Below are 22,911 nucleotides of genomic sequence, written 5' to 3'. Positions count from 1 at the left end.
ACTCTTTGACCCGGAAATGAATAAATACAATGTATTTATTCTTAAAAACGCGAACGCAATCACCACACAAAGTGATTTTGTGAGTGTTTCGCGTTTCTCCTATACTTTCCAAAAATGGTACAGGCAGTGCTTTACTGAACGGACAGCGCACGGCCCGCGCTGATATGAACCTTCTCATTGCACAAGCATTTGGTGGGCGATTTTAAAAATCGTCCGCGTATAAAAAAAACCCGAAAACGCCTGCAGGGTGAACAAGCCCTTATTGGCCCAATACTTCCTTGAGTCTTCAGACTAGCCTAAAATGTCCATGGTAATCTGATTTCCAACGCACAACACAATAGTGATTCTCTGATTGGTCCAATGTTTCCGACTCTAGCGATTGGCCCAAAGTTTCCTAGTCTTGGTAATGCAATATGTCAGATTTCTACAGACCCATTTCCACTCTGCAAAGAGGATTTTTCATCCGGAAATTCTTAAATCAGAATTCTACGCAGATTAGAAGCTCATCCCTATATAAATGTTTTACCGTATATGGGCAGCATGGTGGCGTAGTAGTTAGCTCTCTCGCCTTGCAGCGCTGGGTCCCTGGTTCGAATCCCAGCCAGGGCACTATCTGCAAAGAGTTTGTATGTTCTCTCCGTGTCTGTGTGGGTTTCCTCCGGGCACTCCGGTTTCCTCCCACATTCCAAAAACACAGATAAGTTAATTGGCTCCCCCTAAAATTGGCCCTAGACTATAGTACTTACACTACATAATATAGACATATGGCAATGGTAGGGATTAGATTGTGAGCTCCTTTGAGGGACAGTTAGTGACAAGATATATATACACTGTACAGCGCTGCGTAATATGTCGGCGCTATATAAATACTAAAAAATAATAATAATAAATAATAATATTAACATAGGCAGAATGTCTCAAACTGAAAAAAAAAATGGAGATATTTAAGAGAAAAAAAAATCAAGGGTAAACCATGGGTGAAACGCACCGGACCGCGCTCATAAACAATGCAAATGATGAGTGCTTTAAATAATACCCCAAACGTTTAACTAATATATACTTCAATTAGGCCGTAATTAGATATTAGGCAAAGCCGAAACCACAAACATGTAAACATTTTGGCACCCTGCTCCAGACGGCAAAGGGGAAAAAAAAACGGGGGTAAGGCCTGGTCCACCTGGACCCTGCCTGCCCGGCCGCGACACCCCCTCCCTCGGCTCCCTCTGTTTCCATATCCTTGATAGATAATGGTTTAATAAGTGCTCTGGTTTTCATTTAAAGGGTCGGTAGTAAAACCCAGATCACATTTCTCACTTGGTGGGTTAAAAAACCACTTACGCTCATTTCTGCAATGTAAAACGACACTATATCAAATCAAATATTTCCAGATGTAGCCAGGCTGCGGGCACAGAGAGCTGCACAGCACATGGGAGCATGCGGCATTTGCCGAGAGCCTTTATAAGTCCTCTGTCGCCATCTTCTGGGGGGAAACGGCCCGCAGTGATCCTCGCCCTCCATACAGCCTGTGATAAGGCATGACTTCACATGGCCCAGCAGTAGGTGGAAATTGTAGGTAATGTTGTTTGGTATAGTTCAATATACTCCCGTCTGCTTTACACGGCCGCTGGCGTAACGAGGACCACATGCTGCAGGAGGAAGCGGACAGGCGGCGTAAGATATTCCGTCTGATTATTGCTGACATTTTTATCACGTGGAGGGCAGCCGTCGCAGATCGATGAGAGACGGGGCCGTGTATGGGCAGAATCAATAGCTAGATATCAGACCTAGTTGTCCCTCTCTTGGAAGGACTGTTCCTATATTTTTTTTATTTTTTTAGCACATTTCCTCTGGTGGTCTGCGCTCTTCTGTTGTCCTGCTTTCAGTTCGCAGGTCTAGGACGGTAGGATTTAATATGTTACTTAAAGGGAAACTGTGACCAAGAATTGAACTTAATCCCAATCAGTAGCTGATACCCCCGTTCCCATGAGAAATATTTTCCTTTTCACAAATGGATCATCAGGGGCTTTGTATGGCTGATATTGTGGTGAAACTCCTCCTACAGGAAACTGTGGGGTCCATGGTCCTGGCAGTTTCCTGTCTGTGAACCTTGTATTGAGGGAAATAGCTGTTTACAGCTGTTTCCACCTGGCAAAAAAGCAAGCAGCAGCTACTTCCAGTGACATCACCTGCCAGCAGAAAAAATGTCACCATGTGAGAAATGTCAGAATGTAAACCAGGGAGAGGATAGATTTTACAATGGGCAAACACCGACTAAATCATTTATACATAATTATTGTAAAAATGAAGCACTTTTTTTAGTTACATTATTTTCACTGGAGTTCCACGTTAAAGGACAACTATAGTGAGAGGTATATGGAGGCTGCCATATATATTTCCTTTTAAACAATACCAGTTGCCTGGCAGTCCTGCTGATTCTACCTCTAAGAGCCCGTTTCCACTATCGCGGTTTCCGCCGAGATTCCGCAGAGTTTCCCCGCACATGAATCGCACGGGAAAACTCTGCCATAGGGGATAACGGCGCCGCGGCCGAATTGCTTGCGGGAGCGATTTGGCCGGAACCACCCACAGAATTTGCGGCGGAGTCTGCGAATCCCATAGCCGTGCATGGCACGGCTCATGGGATTCACCTGCGATCCCGCCCACCCGCTCAGTGCCGGCGTGCGTATACGAGACGCACGCCGCACTAGTGGAAACGAGCCCTAATACTTTTAGCCATGAAGCAGATCAGGTGTTTCTGACATTATTGTCAGATCGGACAAGATTAGCTGTATGCTTGTTTTTGGTGATTTTCGGACACTACATAGATCAGCAGGGCTGCCAGGCAACTGGTTTTGTTTAAAAGGAAATAAATATGGCAGCCTCCACATTCTTTGCACTTTCAGTTGTGCTTTAGGCCTCTTTTCCATGAACTGTTGAGCTGTGTGCTCAGCAAGCAGTTGCCAGGCAGCAGCAACTGCTTTCCAATCAGTAGCTGATAATCCCGCGTTTCCCAAGGAAAAGTTGACCTTTTCTTAAAGGGGAACTGAAGTAAGAGGTATACGGAGGCTGCCATATTTATTTCCTTTTAATCAATACCAGTTGCCTGGCAGCCCTGCTGGTCTATTTCTCTGCAGTAGTATCTGAATAACACCAGAAACAAGCATGCAGCTAGTCATGTCAGATCTGACTTTAAAGTCTGAAAAAAATGATATGCTGCATGCTTGTTCAGGGGCTATGGCTAATAGTGGCTAATAGTATTAGAGGTAGAGGATCAGCAGGGCTGCCAGGCAACTGGTATTGCTTAAAAGGAAATAAACATTGCAGCCTCCATATACCTCTCACTTCAGTTCCCCTTTAAATAAATCATCAGGGGGCGCTGTATGGCTGAAATTGTGGTGAAACCCCTCCCACAGTGTGATGTCATGACCATGGTTCTGACAGTTTGCTGTCTGTACCTCGTTGCATTGTGGGAAATAACAGCTGTTTCCAACTTCCAAGCAAGCAGCATCTCCCTCTCTGCATATAACTCTCAGTAACCAACATTCCGTACAGATCACCTGGCAGAACTAAAGAGGTCACCACCAGTGATACTTTTCAGAATGTAAATCAGGAAGAGGAAAGATTTTACAATGGACAAACACTGACTAAATAATCTATAAGGGCCCATTCACACTTGAAAGCGCAAAACGGCATTTTGTGAGTGATTTTTTAACGGAAAAATCACTGAACACTGCGGCGATTTTTCCGCGATTGCGTTTGGCACTTCTGTAGCACTGAAACGCGATTGCCGGGAAATCGCCTAAAAATGGTGCAGGCGACAGGTTTGCGTTTCGCGATTTTGGGTGATTTGTGGCAATTACCGCAAATCGCCCAAGTAAGAACGGGCCCATAGGGTCTAATTACACTAGCGCTTTCAAAAGCGCTAGCGTTTGAGCGTTTTGCCGAAATTGCTGGCAAAACGCTCAAGTGTGAATGGGCCCTTAAAGAGAACCAGAGATGAAGCAACCTCATGTATTTTACCTTATAAATCAGTGGGAACATGACAGTAAACACCTAATCTGCTCTTTGTTACATTGTTCTCTGTTTAATTTGCCTGTTATCACCTCTAAGATAAGAATCCCGACTAAGCAGTCGGTCTGGCTTTGCTACAGAATAATTATAGCTGAGACTGTGTTCTTTGCTGTCTTCAAGTCCAAGCCTGCCCCCTGCTGGCTTTGCTCAGGAATCATTATAGCTGAGTCATTATAGCAAAGCCAGACTCAATGCTCAGTCCGGGATTCTTATCTCAGCTAGATAACAGACACTTTTAGCAGTGAGGATGGAACAGAGAGCATGGTAAATGTTTTCTCTAATGTTCCCACTGATTTCTATGGTAAAATACACAAGGGTGCTTCGTCTCTGGTTCACTTTAAGGAATACTGTTAACAATAAGCAATTGTATTCATTATGTTATTTTCACTACAGTTCCTCTGTAACTACGACAAGTGTTTATGCATTCCACGCAACCTGTAAATAATTGCATCGCTTATTTTGATATGTAATGTGTTGCTCTAGCGGGACAATTGAAGTAAGAAGTATAAGGAGGCTGCCATGTTTATTTCCTGTTAAACAATACCAGTTACCTGGCAGTCCTGCTGATCTGTTTGGCTGCAATAGTGGTTGAATCCAGGCCTGTTTCTAGGGGCAGTGCAGCCATGCGGCCACCCTGAGCGCTATTGGGAGGGGGCGCTGTAATGGAGAGGGGAGCCGCGGCCGCGGGGAGGGCAGCCCGACCTCTCCCTCCGTCCCTCTCCCCGGGCCGTCCTCCATGCTTCCCCCTCGGACTGCAGAGTGAGAGCGCAGGGAAGCGCTGTACACAACTACTCACCTCCCTGGTTCCAATTGCCGCTCACTCGCCACTGGTCTCCTCTCTGCATAGCCGCTGATACACACCAGGAAGCGGCTGGGCAGAGGAGGAGACCAGCAGCGAGTGAGCGGCAATTGGAACCAGGGAGGTGTGTAGTTGTGTACAGCGCTTTCCTGCGCTCTCATTCTGCAGTCCGAGGGGGGAGCACGGAGGGCGGCCCAGGGAGAGGGAGGGAGGGAGAGGTCGGGCTGCCCTCCCCGCGGCTCCCCCCTCCATTATGGGGGGGCACCTACCTACCTACCCTATTCTGGGGGGCACGGCACCTACCTATCTCACCTATACTGGGGGGCAGCTACCTTTAATCTAACCTATACTGGGGGCACCTACCTAATCTAACCTATACTGGGGGCACCTACCTGATCTAACCTATACTGAGGGGCACCTACCTATCTAACCTATACTGGGGGGCAGCTACCTATCTAACCTATACTGGGGGGGGGCACCTACCTATCTAACCTATACTGGGGGGCACCTACCTAATCTAACCTATACTGGGGGGCAGCTACCTATCTAACCTATACTGGGGGGGGGGGCACCTACCTAATCTAACCTATACTGGGGGCAGCTACCTACCTCACCTATACAGGGGGGCACCTACCTACCTCACCTATACTGGGGGGCAGCTACCTTTAATCTAACCTATACTGGGGGCACCTACCTAATCTAACCTATACTGGGGGGTACCTACCTATCTATCTAACCTATACTGGGGGGCACCTACCTAATCTAACCTATACTGGGGGGCAGCTACCTATCTAACCTATACTGGGGGGGGGGGGCACCTATCTAATCTAACCTATACTGGGGGCAGTTACCTACCTCACCTATACAGGGGGCACCTACCTACCTCACCTATACTGGGGGGCAGCTACCTAATCTAACCTATACTGGGGAGCAGCTACCTAATCTAACCTATACTGGAGGGCAGCTACCTAATCTAACCAATACTGGGGGCAGCTACCTAATGTAACCTATACTGGGGAGCAGCTACCTATCTAACCTATACTGGGGGGGGGGGGGGCACCTACCTAATCTAACCTATACTGGGGGGCAACTACCTAATCTAACCTATACTGGGGGGGGTCCTGGGTGCATTTTAGCCTAGAAACTGCACTGGTTGAATCACACCAGAAACAAGCATGCAGCTAATCTTGTCAGATCTGACAATGTCAGACACACCTGATCTGTTGCATGCTTGTTCAGGGTCTATGGCTAAAAGTATTAGAGGCAGAGGATCAGCAGGATAGCCAGGCAACTAGTGTTGGTTAAAGGGAACATACCGGTTCCATGGCTCTCCTGCTGATGCCTTTAGCTGCAGTAGTGGCTGAATCACACACCTGAAACAAGCATACAGCTAATCCAGTCTGACTTCAGTCAGAGCACCTGATCTGCATGCTTGTTGAGGGGCTATGGCTAATAGTATTAGAGACACAGGATCAGCAGGAGAGTCAGGCAACTGGTATTATTTAAAAAAGAAAAATCCATATCCTTCTCAGTTTAGGTTCCCTTTTAAAGGAAATAAATATGTCAGCCTCCATCTACCTCCAACTTCAGTTGTCCTTGAATTACTGATCATAGCTGTATCATTGGAAAGATGAAAAGTTCTGTTGTGATGAGGAGTTTATTAAGTTGGCCGCACACTTAGGCGCCTGTCGCAGTGGTGCTTTGCGATGCGACTGCTGCATGGCATGCACTGCAGTACCGAAAAATGCGTGTGCTAACAGTGACAGTTAACTGTATGCTTCACTGCATACTTAACACGGGGATAACATGTGGCGTGACTTTCCCGTTCTGCGGCATTGCGTTCTTGCTATTACAGGTAAAAGAAACACCAATGTAAACAGAGCGTTATCGGTATTTCTCTCTCTTCAATTTCTGGCAGATTTGATCACCCTGATCAAATCTGCCAGGACCCTAGTGCTGCATCCAGTGGCATAGCAATAGGGGGTGCAGAGGTAGCAACCATATCGGGGGTCCTTGGGCTAGAGGGGCCCCTAGGGGCCCACCCCTCAAACACAGTATTAGCTCTTTATTGGTCCTGTGCTGATAATATTCACTTCTATAGTTGATTTGAATAGTAGTAATCATTACCAGACTGTTTCCCATCCTCTTCTTGCATCTCTGACACTGCGGTTGCCCTTGATTGGTTTTGGTGTGTTGTATCAATTGTTATCTATAGCATGCTTGGGGGGCCCCCAATGCTAAACTTGCACTGGGGCCCATGGCTTCTTAGTTACGCCACTGGCTGCAACATGTATGATTGATTTTTATGACCTCTGACCTAAAATCGATTGAATCTATCGTTCGGACAGGGCAGAAAAATGTTGTCGATCGGGGTGGGGCCGGAGTGGTAGCCGATCAGTTGTGGTTTTTTGATACAGTTCAACGCTGCAGTTTGAATGATTTTCTATAGATTTCTTCCTGAAATCTATTGGATTTCTTGATAATTTTCGCCAAGGTCATTTTTGCATCGAAAATGCTATTACCGCAAAAAAGCGTGAAAATGCTGAAAAAAACAAATGAAAAATCAATCATTTCGAATTTAAACTTATTTTCAATGCCATTTTTTGCTCTAAAATTTAATTCAATATTATTTTCACTAAAATGTATGTGGAAGGAATATTGGCATTTTCACTCATCACTGGTAGGAATCAATCAGAAAAGATATAAGATGAAATGAGCAAGATAGCAGTTTTTGCCCCCCCCCCACTGATGATCACCTGGCTTTTTGAGTAGGATTTGGTGGGGGGTTGCATCCACCAGGCCCCTATACTTTCTACAGGCCCTAGGCACCTGCCCAGGATTGCCTTATGGATGAATCAATGCCTCAATTGAAGTTGTCTCATGCGCACAATTGGATCAACAGCTGTCATTAAATGCAAGAGGGAGGGAGGTGGGAGCGAGGGGGGTGGGTGGGATGCCGGGTGACGAGTAACGCTGCCTAAGGAAGTGGCGTCACTAGGCGTGACAGGCGGGACGGCCCTGGGAATTACACACACAGGCCCACATGCAACTAACTTTTTCTCCTGAGTTTTCGTCCAGGAGATAATTTTCCAACTTCTTTTTAAAATAACTTTTCAGCATTTTGCAATTGAAAAAATTACCAAAAAGTGAATGAAAAAGTGCTATCAAAATTATTTCGAGTATTTTCTTGCTTGCTCTTGCTGGTGGCTTAAAGGAAACCAGAGATGAACGCTTTGGCACAAAATAAACATATCCCCCGATAGATTTTACAAAATAAATACTATACCTGGTATTTTCACCGCTCTGGTGTGCCGTTTTTAGTGGGTTTTTTTTACTAAAACTCCATGCAAAACACAGTTCATCAGAAAAGCATATTATTTAGTGGGCTGTGTGCAAAATGAAACCACCATTTCTAAAAACCTCTTATGACTCACAAATATGGATAAAAACATTTTTCAATATACTCTTACATTAGCAGAGCTCCTTCCTCGGCACCACCAGCTCCTCCCATCTCATCACTGCTCTCTGTGATGCTGCCAGTATACAGAAAGGGAAAAGCAAACCCAGAAGAGGGCAGGCTTGGGCTTGAAAAGACATCAGAGAAGACAGACTCAGCTATAATGATTCCTGAGCAAAGCCAGACTGAATGCTCAGTCAGGGATTTTATCAGGGCTGTTACAAGCAGGCTGAGCAGTGAAGGATGAAACAGAGAGCAGGGTAGGTGGTTTCTCTAATGTTCCCACTGATATATATGGTAAATACATGAGGGTGCTTCGTCTCTGGTTCAGGCATTTTGTGACAAGTTTTGAATAAATCACCTAGGAGAAAACTCAGGAGAAAAAAGGGAATTGCATATGGGCCATAGTGTTTCTCTCATTCCTGCCTCTTCCCCCTCCCCTTGCTTGTAGAGTCATGAGACCCATGCTGGGGGCTGGAATGATTTGTCTGTGATCTGTCCACACAAGAGCAGCTTGCTAGCAAGTGAGGATTAAAACATGCCAGCCAACTAGCCAAGTACATCTCTAGGTAACTTTTCTTCAATAAATGCACCATCATTTAGACAATCTGTTGTGCTCCAAAGAGTTCTGTTTGTGATGTTTACATTTGGTTCCTATCATGGCCGCCAGCCATCGTGCCCTATTTGTGCCCAGCCCCCCCCCCCCCCCCCCTTATGAACTACTGATCATTGTGGGGTACAGTCTTCATCAAAGGCTAACTTTCCTTATTTGTGTTTTCAGTGCAATCTCTGTTTTTATTGGTCAGGTTGTGACAAGTTCAACCGCCCAAACAAACCCATTAGCAGCGTCAATCAAGTTATCTTGTTTGAGATAAGGGCATTGCTCTTGACCTCAGTCGGCAGAGCTCGTTGTGCTGTACATTCTTGGAATGCTTTGATCTCTCTCTAGTAGCTGAAAATATAGAAGCCTATAATGATCTGCTCTGCTGTCTGCACAGGCAGGCAGCTTTCTGACCATTTTTCAGTCTGCATGCTGCAGGTCCTTGGAAAGGAGACCTGTTTTCACTCTGCAAGTTTCAGACTTGCTGTTCTGGGGAGGGATTTGCATTCACTCATCTGGCTATTGATAGCTCTGCCTCGTTTGAAGGCTTGCAGTATAAATGCAATTTCTTCCCAGAATTCCCTGCTGGTCATAAAGGTTTGGTTCAGCTGGACTTACCTTGAGTTTCAGCCCCTCTGCTGACTGTTTGCTAATAGTGTTTTAGAGTAGTTATCCTTGGGAGTGCACTAGCATTCCTTCTAGTGCAGTCAGATTGTTAATTATTTGTATGGCCTGGTTTTGTCTTGTCTTATCTGTTGCGATTGCACTTTCTCCAACGGCGGCTGATAGTGAATCGCTCTGTTTGTTTGGATCGCATTCGCCCTAGCGGTAGAGGCGGTGGATCTCCCTTGTTTGACTCTTGGAGTATAACCTTAGCTGCGGTTGCTACTGGTTACTTCTTCTGTGTGTCTTGTCTAGCACGAACGCTTGGTGTTGTCTGGGGTGAGGCAACCGATTAGCAAGCGTTCGCGTTATTTGTCTGTCGTTATTTTCTGTGTTCTATAGTTAGCTAGGGTTGGTACGCTTTGTCGCTGTTGCGCTTAACGTGCGGTGACCGTGCCTTGAACGCGCTTTGTCGCTATTGCGCTTAACGTGTGGTGACCGCATTTAGCTAGTCCTGTCAGTTCCTTTGTGTTGGAGTGCAGTCTGTTAATCGGTTCTGTCTTTATTCATTCTATGATCTGTTCTTACTCAGTCTTGTGTCTCTATTAGCAATCGCCATTCTTGCGATTGCTTTCTCACTTTGGTCTTCGCTGTTGTATGTCAACCGTCGCCGGGTAGCGACTAGATTGGTGGACATACATACATTCTGTCTCTGTGCTCACTCTCTCTCGAGAGAGGCTATCTTGCCCTGTATTGCTTCACTTCATACAATCTCCATCTGACATTTGTGGTTGTGCAGAGGGTTTATTCCTCTGCACTCCACAGCTCCATCTGCCGGTTGGAATTCCTCTCTACAGGTGCATTTGCACCAAAGCTGGGTTCCCTTATCTAAACGCTTGTGGAGAGTTTCCGCAGTGTCGGCGCACATGTTATGCGCTGACCACGGAGATAATTCCACATTCGTTACAAAACCGAACGCAGTCCTCTGTTATTGTCTCACACTGCCCCCTAGTGACATGTGGCCATAATTACACCTTACAGCAGTACTAATTAGAAACAAGGAAATGTAACAAATAAGAAATAATAAAAAAAAAATTGGCCTGGAGAATTTGGAAGCCTCTAAATAAATTGGCTGCTACAGAGTTAAATGCAGATCAGCACACATTACACCCACCGTACACATCCACACGGGGTGTATGATTCCATCCTGATCAGCCGTAGCGTATAGAGGTCGAGGGGTTGCGTCTGCCCACAGGATCAGCAGAGCGCTGTGTACTTTGGCACGCAGGCGACAGTTTCTCTCGCTTCTTCGCTGTTCGGCTCCTAAGGTACGGAGGAATTTCGACGTTCACCAAAATAAAACCCCAGACAGAGAGCAGTTACAGCAGCTAATAAAATCAACAAGCTCCTTACCACAATAAGAATAATACAAAGAGCTATCAGGCCAGACCGATGCCTCCCCCGTACAATCCCCACCGGCCCATTATGGTATATAGGATATTCTATATATGCTGTCTAGGTCGTCAGGTCATCTCGGTTTTCTCTCTCTGTACAACGTTTGTGTTGCGAATCTCTTCATTTGAAATCTTGGCTGAGGAATAAAATAACTTTTCATAGTTAAAGGCCCACTATCCTGAAATCGTAAAATTTTAAAGGGATACTGTAGGGGGGGTCGGGGGAAATGAGTTGAACTTACCCGGGGCTTCTAATGGTCCCCCGCAGACATCCTGTGCCCGCACAGCCACTCACCGATGCTCCGGCCCCGCCTCCCGTTCACTTCTGGAATTTCAGACTTAAAAGACTGAAAACCACTGCGCCTGCGTTGCTGTGTCCTCAATCCCGCTGATGTCACCAGGAGCGTACTGCGCAGGCACAGACCATATTGGGCTTGTGCTATACACTCCTGGTGCCATCGGCGGGAGCGAGGACACGGCAACGCAGGCGCAGTGGTTTTCAGACTTTAAAGTCTGAAATTCCAGAAGTGAACCGGAGGCGGGACCGGAGCATTGGGGAGTGGCTGCACGGGCACAAGATGTCTGCGGGGGACCATTAGAAGCCCCGGGTAAGTTCAACTCATTTTCCCCCGACCCCCTACAGTGTTCCTTTAAATACATGAAAGTACATACAAATAAGAAGTATGTTTCTTACAGAGTAAAATGAGCCATACATTCATTTTCTTCTATGTTGCTGTCACTTACAGTAAGTAGTAGAGATCTGAAAGAACCGACAGGTTTTGGACTAGTCCATCTCTTCATGGTGGATTCTCTTGGTTTTCTTTATTTTCAAAAGCACTTGCTCATTCAGGTCTGGCTCCCCAGAGGAATTCAGAGAGGCCAGGCTCGCCTTGAAAAGAGAACTGCGATCTGCAAAGAAGGCCTACGCCGAAAAACTTGGGCTTTGCCTCCGGTCCTCCAATACACGGGAGGTATGGAAGGGCCTGAGAGCAGCCACGAACTTCAAACCTGTACCCCAAACAGCGACCCCGAGCCCTCGACTGGCGGAGGAGCTCAACGAGTTTTACTGCAGATTCGAGCAGCATCCCAACCAGCCCGTAGGCCAAACAGCATCGACTCTGGCGACCCTCCCCTCTGGGGAACTCTCCCCCCTGGCTCCTGTCGCTGTTCTGGAATCAGAGGTACTCCGTCACCTCCGCAAGGTAAATCCAAGGAAATCCTCTGGCCCGGACGGTGTGTCGTCTATCTGCCTGCGTTCCTGTGCCGACCAGCTAGCCCCTGTGCTCACCACCTTATTTAAGCAGTCCTTATCGGAAGGTACAGTCCCCTCCTGCTTTAAGAGATCTAAAATTATACCAGTCCCAAAAAAAACAGGCAGTACCGAGCACAATAACTTCCGGCCAGTGGCCCTAACCTCTAACATCATGAAGCTCCTCGAGCGGTTAGTCCTGGCCCACCTGAAGAAATCCACAGACGCCCTTTTAGACCCGCTGCAATTTGCATATAGGGCAAACAGATCCGTGGAGGACGCCATCAATGCCGGCATGGCATACATAACCGATCATCTAGACAGCCCTGCCTCCTATGCTAGGATCCTGTTCCTTGACTTTAGCTCAGCGTTCAACACGATCTGCCCGGACATCCTGATCACCAATCTGACGCAGCTCGGAGTTGACCCTACTCTTCGGGCATGGATCAAAGACTTCCTGACAAACAGAACGCAGCAGGTGAAGCTCGGTAACCACCTCTCCAGCGTTCGAACCACAAATACAGGGGCCCCACAAGGCTGTGTTCTGTCACCTCTACTGTTCTCCCTCTATACCAATAACTGCATCTCATCCGCGGACTCTGTGAAAGTCATCAAATTTGCAGATGACACCACTATCATCGGACTTATTGGTAGAAACGGGGAGTTGGAGTACCGCAACGAAGTAGAGAGAATATGTAACTGGTGCAAGAACAACAACCTAGTCCTCAACGCAGCAAAGACTGTCGAGCTAGTCACTGACTTCAGGAGAAACCCTCCCCCCCTCTCACCTGTCCTCATTGAGGGATCTGATGTTTCCAGAGTGACATCTGTGCGGTTCCTCGGCACGACTCTAACAAACAATCTGAAGTGGGAGCAGAACACCACCAAAATCCAGAAAAAATCTCAGCAGAGGCTGTTCTTCCTGCGCCAACTGAAGAGATGTGGCATGCCCAGGGAGCTGCTGACCAGTTTCTATACCTCCACCATAGAATCCATCCTCTGCTCCTCAGTCATTGTCTGGTATGCTGGCGCAACGGCCAGCGACAAACACAAACTGCAGAGAGTTATAACGGTCGCGGAGAAGATCATCGGATCTCCTCTTCCATCTCTTGATCTCCTCAACTCCACCAGGATGGGGAAGAGGGCCACCATGATCTCCCGTGACCCCACTCACCCGGGCAACCACTACTTCAGGCTCCTCCCGTTGGGCCGTCGTTATAGGGCTATACCATCCAAAACCACCAGGCGGATGAACACCTTCTTCCCCCAAGCTGTTCGGTTTCTGAACTCCAATCTCCCCCTATCGGGCCCACATACCAGCGTACCCTAGCTGGGTTGTCAACCGGTCCTCGCCGCTGCCGGCCTGGGCTCATCAAATCGAATCGAGGCCACTACCTGCATCCTTATTATTATCATTAGCTTTAGTATTATTTGCCTGTGTTTTTGCACAGCAATGTAAATGGCCGCTACGAACTGTCTACTGCATTTCAAGTGTACGGGTGTTGTGTCTGTCTTGTATTATACAAATTATGCCTATGCCATGTGTACCACAATTAATTCCGATTACAGCTCTTGCTGTACTTGGCGAAATAAAGTGATTCTGATTCTGATTCATTCCAACTGTCAAATCAGTGTGCAGCGACCAGGGAGGCCGGCCAGCATCTTTGTATAAAGCCTTTTTAGGGAGTGTCTTTTTTAAAGACTAAAGACCATGCTGAGAACCTCCATGAAGAGATGGGCTAGTCCAAAACCTGTCGCGTCTGTCATATTTCTACTAACTATTGTAGGTGCCTGATGATGAAAAGGCGGCTCACCTCCCCACCCCCAGTGCCTTCCTCTTTGTTTCCCAATACAGAGTCCTGAGTAAATGAGGTTACTCATCCGGGGAACGATCATTTCAAACGACTATAGTCGCATGTGTGTACACACCTTTGAAGGTACCTCAAGTTCATTAATATTGAGGGTACCTCTGGTACATAATACTAAAGGGCATCTGTGGCTACCTACGACAGGCAGGTTAAGTAGGGGGGAGGTGGAAGCTGGGCCAGCCAGCACACTTGCAGTGTGGTTTGCAGGGGCGTAGCAATAGGGGGTGCAGAGGTAGCAACCGCATCGGGGCCTTTGGGCCAGAGGGGCCCCGGAGGGCCCTCCCTCAACTACAGTATTAGCTCTCTTTTGGTCCTTGTAACGATCGGTGAAGCACAGAGAGGATCTGATTACCAGTGATCTGCAGAATCACTGGGAATACAGATGTATACCAGATTACAAGTGATCTGCAGTATCACTGATAATCCGATATACAAACTAACCTCTGTTCACCTGAGTAGAGTGTAGTGTTTGGTGTAACAGTAACACTTTGTGGACTAGGCCTTAGTGCAGCAAGGAGTACTGCACAGATTCCTTCCGCAGACCTGAGCTCTCCAAGACAGGAGGAGTCAGACTGACAGTAGGAAGGATAGTCTGAAAGTGACCCTCAGGAGGAAGGGTCGCTAACAGAGCGAGGAACCGCCTCTAACGGTAAGGTCGGTTCTCGAGGTTGGACAAGCCAGGTAGTACACACATGGACAGATAAAGTACAAGATCAGGAGGCAAAGGTGGAGTCAAAGTACAGGCAGGGTTCAGCAACGGGGTATCAGAAATATCGGGGTACAAAATCAGGAGGCAGAAGCAGAGTCAAGGAACGAGCCGGGGTTCGGCAACAGAGTATCAGAAATATCGAAGTACAAGATCAGAGTTCAGGAGGATAGTCAAGGCAGGCAAAAGTCATAACAGATAATCACAATCAAACTAGTACTTTAGCTATCAACAGAATCTAGCTAAGTGTAGGATTACAGCTCCAGCTGGTCCCGGCACACTTGCGGATCTGACTACGGATCTGGGTGCTCCCACATATGTGATCGCACGCCAGACAAAGAGCAAGTGAACAACCAGCAGTATATATACTCTAGGACCTTTCCAGGACCTCCCTAATTGCTGGTCCAATGAGAGCAGTGGAATTTGTCAGCTGACCCAGCTGGTCAGCCGACTCCCTTCTAACTGCTATTTGAACTCTGCCTCTGTGCTCGCGCGCATGTAAGTCTGAATCTTGGTGGACTATCAGTCCCAGCCACACCAGTACTGTCATGCAATGTATCTAGTGCGGGGGCCGCCTCTGATGCGGATTCCGCCGTTACCAATGCGGATTCCGCCGTTACCAATGCGGATTCCGCCGCACTGCCAATGCGGCATGCGGCGTTTTTTCCGCGTTGTGACGCCATGCTGGATGCGGAAAGGCCGCCTCACCTCGAGAGACAGCGGCCTTTCCGCGTTTCCTTACAGTCCTGTGCTCATAATAATCACTTCTATAGATACTTTGAATAGTGGTAATCATTAATAAGCTGTTCCCCATCCCCTTCTTGCACCTCACACATTGTAGTTGCCATTGGCACGTTTTGATGCGCCGTATCAATTGTTATGTATAGAGAGCTTGGGGGGCCCCATTGTAAAATTTGCATCGGGGCCCACAGCTCCTTAGCTACGCCACTGGTGGTTTGGCAGGGGTTTGTGGGGTCGAGAGGGTGAAGTCTAAAGGTTAATTAAGGTTCATTTTTCCTCAGAATCTGCAGTTTTGAATTTGACAAAAGTTTCTCCAAAACAAGGGACTTTTCAAGTTTTTTTCTTGAATCAAATACAGATCAGCACAGCAACTGAGAGCAGCTTCTTTCGGGATGTATTAGGATGATCCGCTGTGAAAGGAATGACTGCAGAAGCCCCACCCTATTTGCCAATTAACCCCTGAGGGGCACAGAATGGCTGACCAGCAGGGCTGGGTTTCTGTAAAGGTCCCATAGGCCTGGTCTTGGGCAGCTTAAGGGTGGTGGGTGGACATGGAGGAGTGGGTTTCTGCATAAGGTTGCATACTCAAATTGGACGAGTTAAGATAATCCTAACGCACGTCTCCCAACACTCTGCAGGGAGGGAGGAGGAGAGTAAGGGGATTAAATATATAATTCTTGCCTTGGTGACCAGCAGGGATGATCAATGAGATGCTAGAAATTTAGAATTGATGCCAGTCTTTGTTTACATTTTATGTAAATATATGCAGATTGGAAATGGGCCAACCAAATGCAGAAGTTGGGGAGGGTGCAAATGGGAAGGAACACATGGAAGAGAGAGCTAATGTCCAAGGGAGATGTAGCAGTGGAGTAGCTAAGGAGCTATGGGCCCCAATGCAAGTTTTACAATGGGGCCCCCCAAGCACTCGATACATAACAATTAATACGGCGCACCAAAACCTGCCAAGGACAACCACAGTGTCAGAGGTGCAAGAAGGGGATGGGGAACAGTTTGTTAATGATTACCACTATTCAAAGCATCTATAGAAGTCATTGTTATGAGCACAGGACCAATAGTGAGCTAATACTGTACATGAGGGAGGGCCCAACGGGGCCCCTCTGGCTCAAGGGCCCCGAATCGGTTGCAACCTCTGCAACCCCTATTGCTTCGTCCCTGAGGGGTAGGCAAAACATGGGGCTGCTGTAGATGGATGCTACACATGTAAGAGGGGGTTGCCTATGGACTGGAAGGAGGGCTGCTGCACACACGCAAGGGGTGGTTGCTAAATATGGAAGTGGGTTGCACATAGCAAGGGGGAAGGGGCGGGGCACATGAAAATTGGCCAATGGGCTGGAAGACATGTAAATGCCTGGGTCAGCTGAGCCTTTCTCCAAGTTTTGCTTTAAAAAGGCAGATGAATCTGAATCAACGTGTCCAGGACAGCTCTGGAAAACCAGCCATGGTTGGCAGATGCAGGAGAAGGAGAGAGTGTCCGTGTTGTTACAGATGTGTGAGCACACATATTTGTAATTTGCTGGCACGTTCGGAACGGCTGAACGAGCGCCATTGGCAGGGATGGAAGCTGCCATGATCTATGAAGTGATGAGGGAAAGGAATGTAGATGAACGCCATAAATCATTCTCTGCTTCCTAAAGTGCCCAGAAAACATGGAAACCTGCGTTAGAGAGGCAGGGATACGCAAAGGTGGCTGAAGACTAGTGTTGGGCGAACATCTAGATGTTCGGGTTCGGGCCGAACAGGCCGAACATGGCCGCGATGTTCGGGTGTTCGACCCGAACTCCGAACATAATGGAAGTCAATGGGGACCCGAACTTTTGTGCTTTGTAAAGCCTCCTTATATGCTACATACCCCAAATTTACAGGGTATGTGCACCTTGGGAGTGGGTACAAGAGGAAAAAAAATTTTAGCAAAAAGAGCTTATAGTTTTTGAGAAAATCGATTTTAAAGTTTCAAAGGGAAAACTGTCTTTTAAATGCGGGAAATGTCTGTTTTCTTTGCACAGGTAACATGCTTTTTGTCGGCATGCAGTCATAAATGTAATACATATAAGAGGTTCCAGGAAAAGGGACCGGTAATGCTAACCCAGCAGCAGCACACGTGATGGAACAGGAGGAGGGTGGCGCAGGAGGAGAAGGCCACGCTTTGAGACACAACAACCCAGGCCTTGCATGAGGACAAGAAGCGTGCGGATAGCATGCTTTGTACCACCATGCAGTCATAAATGTAATAAAGATAAGTGGTTCAATAAACAGGGACCACGCGGCAACGCTAACCCAGCAGCAGCACACGTGATGGAACAGGAGGAGGCGCAGGAGGAGAAGGCCACGCTTTGTGAGACACAACAACCCAGGCCTTGCATGAGGACAAAAAGCGTGCGGATAGCATGCTTTGTACCGCCATGTAGTCATAAATGTAATAAAGATAAGAGGTTCAATAAACAGGGACCACGCGGCAACGCTAACCCAGCAGCAGCAGCAGCAGCAGCACACGTGATGGAACAGGAGGAGGCGCAGGAGGAGAAGGCCACGCTTTGTGAGACACAACAACCCAGGCCTTGCATGAGGACAAAAAGCGTGCGGATAGCATGCTTTGTACCGCCATGTAGTCATAAATGTAATAAAGATAAGAGGTTCAATAAACAGGGACCACGCGGCAACGGTAACCCAGCAGCAGCAGCAGCACACGTGATGGAACAGGAGGAGGCGCAGGAGGAGAAGGCCACGCTTTGTGAGACACAACAACCCAGGCCTTGCATGAGGACAAAAAGCGTGCGGATATAGCAGCAATGCTTTTTGCCGCCATGCAGTCATAAATGTAATACAGATGAGAGGTTCAATAAACAGGGACCGGAAACGCTAAACCATCCCAGATGTTCATCGGTCATGTTACTTGGTTGGGGTCCAGGAGTGTTGCGTAGTCGTTTCCAATCCAGGATTGATTCATTTTAATTTGAGTCAGACGGTCTGCATTTTCTGTGGAGAGGCGGATACGCCGATCTGTGATGATGCCTCCGGCAGCACTGAAACAGCGTTCCGACATAACGCTGGCTGCCGGGCAAGCCAGCACCTCTATTGCGTACATTGCCAGTTCGTGCCAGGTGTCTAGCTTCATGCCCGGTTTCAGGTCCAGCGGTGCCAGCCACAAATCCGTCTGTTCCTTTATTCCCCTCCAAATTTCCTCCCCTGTGTGCTGCTTATCCCCAAGGCAGATCAGCTTCAGCAACGCTTGCTGACGCATGCCAACAGCTGTGCTGCACTGCTTCCACGATCCTACTGCTGCTGGTGCTGGGTTAGCATTTCCGGATGAGGTACAGCTTTGAGATGCGTTGGAGGAGAAGGAGTCAGAGAGGTAGGTGCTGCTGTTGTTATCCAGCTGTTTGCGGCGTGGGCAACACCCGCGCCGTAGCAGGTGAGGAATCGCTGCCAGGCTCCACAAGGTTCACCCAGTGCGCGGTAAGGGAGATGTATCGACCCTGGCCGAACGCACTCGTCCAGGTGTCAGTGGTGAGGTGAACCTTGCAGGCAACGGCATTCTTCAAGCTTCGGGTTATTTAGCTGACCACGTGCTCATGCAACTCAGGCACTGCAGAGCGCGCAAAGTGGTAGCGGCTGGGAACCACGTAACGTGGGATGGCCACTGACATCATGCCCTTGAAGCTGTTTGTCTCCACCACTCGATATGGCAGCATTTCGCAGGCCAGAAGCTTGGCTATGCTGGCTGGCTGTTACTGCCACGGCCCGGGGGTCATTTGCTGGCAATTTCCTCTTGTGCTCAAACATCTCAGAAACAGACAACTCAACCGTAGCGCTGCACACCGAAGGGCTGTTGGTTGTTGTGTTTGATGAACACTGGGAGACCTCAAGAGCACTAGTCCGGAAAGTGACAGTGTCAGCATCGTCTGATGTTTGTGAATGTTGTGAACCACGCAATGGCTGGGCTACTGCTGCTGCTGAGGCGGGTCTGGTGGTGAGTCTGGTGAACCCAAGGGAGGCAGTGTTGCTGGTGGTACCCTGTCCTGCCGCGTTTGCCCACAGAGTGGGATGTTTGGATAGAATGTGGCGGCTCATGCTGGTGGTGGAGAGGTTGTTAATACTTTTCCCCCTGCTCAGGCGGGTCTTGCACACCTTGCAAATCGCCATGGTAACATCCTCAGTGCAGTCTTCAAAGAAAGCCCAGACTTTAACTGGCTGAGGACTCGGACCTCGTGCGTGATGTGCTGGTGCTGCTTAACCCACTGCTGGACGCTTGAGAGGTCATCCAAGTAATTATCTGGTCCTGTTCTTTTGGATCTGTGAGGGTTGTTGTCCTGGACAACATGGGCAGTATTGAGTGGGTTTTCTTGGGTGCTCCCCTGTGGCCTGTACGTGAACCGTCAGGGGAAACACCTCTTCCCTTGCCCCTCCCTCTTTCACCGGATTTCTTCCTCATTTCACTTATCCTTAAAGTACACGCTGACTGGCAGCAGTACAGTGGCAGTACAGAAATGCTATACAGTGGTGGGTGAGCGGTGTACCACTATTGTCAGCAGTGACACAGAGCACAATGCTATACAGTGGCGGGTGAGCGGTGTACTACTGTTCCCAGCAGACACAGAGTGGAAGTAAACACAATGCTATATAGTGTGGCTGAGCCGTGTACACAGAGTGGCATTAAACACAATGCTATATAGTCTGCTATATAGTCACCCCGAACAGGGTGATGTTCTGCAGAACCCAAACAGTGGCAAACACTGTTCGCCCAACACTACTGGGAGGGAACGCAGATTTTAGTACCTAAACACACGATACAACATGTTTTCCGGGGTCGGACTCTGAGGCACATACAGATGGTCCCGATCATCATCCTCATCATACAACTCTTCTCCTGAGTCTGACCCACCCACCACCTCTGCCACCCCAACATCCCCAGACACAGACCCCTCATCGTCCTCAACATTAACTTGGGATGCTGGCCTGAGCCAGACCTCCTCCTCCACATCAGGCCCCATCATCTCCTCAATGGCAGCCCTCATTAATCGCTCTGGCGACGGACTGATGGACACAACGTTCTCCTCCGGGGAGGGCTGCTGCTGACCACTGGCTGCTGGGGTGGATGTTATAGCTTGCGTGGGGCGTTGGCTGTTGCTGTTGTTGGGAGTGCTGCTCACAGCGGAGGTCTCTGGGGAACTCATGTTGAGCTCATATAGTGGTTGACGGTGAGTGGAGTATTACTGATCCCAGCAATATACACACTGACTGGCAGAGTACGCAATGCTATATAGTGTGGCTGAGCGGTGTACACAGAGTGGCAGTAAACACAATGCTATATAGTCTGGCTGAGCGAGCGGTGTACTACTGTTCCCAGCAGAATCAGAGTGGCAGTAAACAATGGTATATAGTCTGGCTGAGCGGTGTACACAGAGTGTCAGTAAACAATGGTATATAGTCTGGCTGAGCGGTGTACACACAATGCTATATAGTCTGCTATATAGTGTCAGTAAACAATGGTATATAGTCTGGCTGAGCGAGCGGTGTACTACTGTTCCCAGCAGAATCAGAGTGGCAGTAAACAATGGTATATAGTCTGGCTGAGCGGTGTACACAGAGTGTCAGTAAACAATGGTATATAGTCTGGCTGAGCGAGCGGTGTACTACTGTTCCCAGCAGAATCAGAGTGGCAGTAAACAATGGTATATAGTCTGGCTGAGCGGTGTACACAGAGTGTCAGTAAACAATGGTATATAGTCTGGCTGAGCGGTGTACACAGAGTGTCAGTAAACAATGGCATATAGTCTGGCTGAGCGGTGTACACACAATGCTATATAGTCTGCTATATAGTGTCAGTAAACAATGGTATATAGTCTGGCTGAGCGAGCGGTGTACTACTGTTCCCAGCAGAATCAGAGTGGCAGTAAACAATGGTATATAGTCTGGCTGAGCGGTGTACACAGAGTGTCAGTAAACAATGGTATATAGTGTGGCTGAGTGGTGTACACAGAGTGTCAGTAAACAATGGTATATAGTCTGGCTGAGCGGTGTACACAGAGTGTCAGTAAACAATGGTATATAGTCTGGCTGAGCGAGCGGTGTACTACTGTTCCCAGCAGAATCAGAGTGGCAGTAAACAATGGTATATAGTCTGGCTGAGCGGTGTACACAGAGTGTCAGTAAACAATGGTATATAGTGTGGCTGAGTGGTGTACACAGAGTGTCAGTAAACAATGGTATATAGTCTGGCTGAGCGGTGTACACAGAGTGGCAGTAAACACAATGCTATATACTCTGGCTGAGCGAGCGGTGTACTACTGTTCCCAGCAGACACAGAACAGTAAACAGAATGCTATATAGTGTGGCTGAGCGAGCGGTGTACCACTATTCCCAGCAGACACAGAACAGTGAACAGAATGCTATATAGTGTGGCTGAGCGAGCGGTGTACCACTATTCCCAGCAGACACAGAACAGTGAACAGAATGCTATATAGTGTGGCTGAGCGAGCGGTGTACTACTGTTCCCAGCAGACACAGAACAGTACACAGAATGCTATATAGTGTGGCTGAACGAGCGGTGTACTACTGTTCCCAGCAGACACAGAACAGTACACAGAATGCTATATAGTGTGGCTGAACGAGCGGTGTACCACTATTCCAAGCAGACACAGAACAGTGAACAGAATGCTATATAGTGTGGCTGAGCGAGCGGTGTACCACTATTCCCAGCAGACACAGAGTGGCAGTAAACAGAATGCTATATAGTGTGGCTGAGCGAGGTACACAGAGTGGCAGTAAACAGAATGCTATATAGTGTGGCTGAGCAAGCGGTGTACTACTATTCCCAGCAGACACAGAGTGGCAGTAAACAGAATGCTATATAGTGTGGCTGAGCGAGGTACACAGAGTGGCAGTAAACAGAATGCTGAGCGAGCGGTGTACTACTATTCCCAGCAGCGACACACAATGACTGGGGGGGACCCTGGCTAGCGTGGCTGGAGCGCGAACTACCCTGCCTGCCTACCCAAAGCTAAACCCACAGACAAATGGCGGAGATATGACGTGGTTCGGGTATTTATTTACCCGAACCACGTGACAGTTCGGCCAATCAGAGCGCGTTCGGGTCCGAACCACGTGACCCGTTCGGCCAATCACAGCGCTAGCCGAACGTTCGGGGAACGTTCGGCCATGCGCTCTTAGTTCGGCCATATGGCCGAACGGTTTGGCCGAGCACCGTCAGGTGTTCGGCCGAACTCGAACATCACCCGAACAGGGTGATGTTCTGCAGAACCCGAACAGTGGCGAACACTGTTCGCCCAACACTACTGAAGACTAGAACACAAATAGATCACTTTAAGTCTCCGCGTAGAATGT

This window comes from Hyperolius riggenbachi, chromosome 6 (assembly GCF_040937935.1).
Source record: "Hyperolius riggenbachi isolate aHypRig1 chromosome 6, aHypRig1.pri, whole genome shotgun sequence".
NCBI classification, from domain to species: Eukaryota; Metazoa; Chordata; class Amphibia; order Anura; family Hyperoliidae; genus Hyperolius; species Hyperolius riggenbachi.
This window is presented reverse-complemented; position numbering follows the sequence as displayed.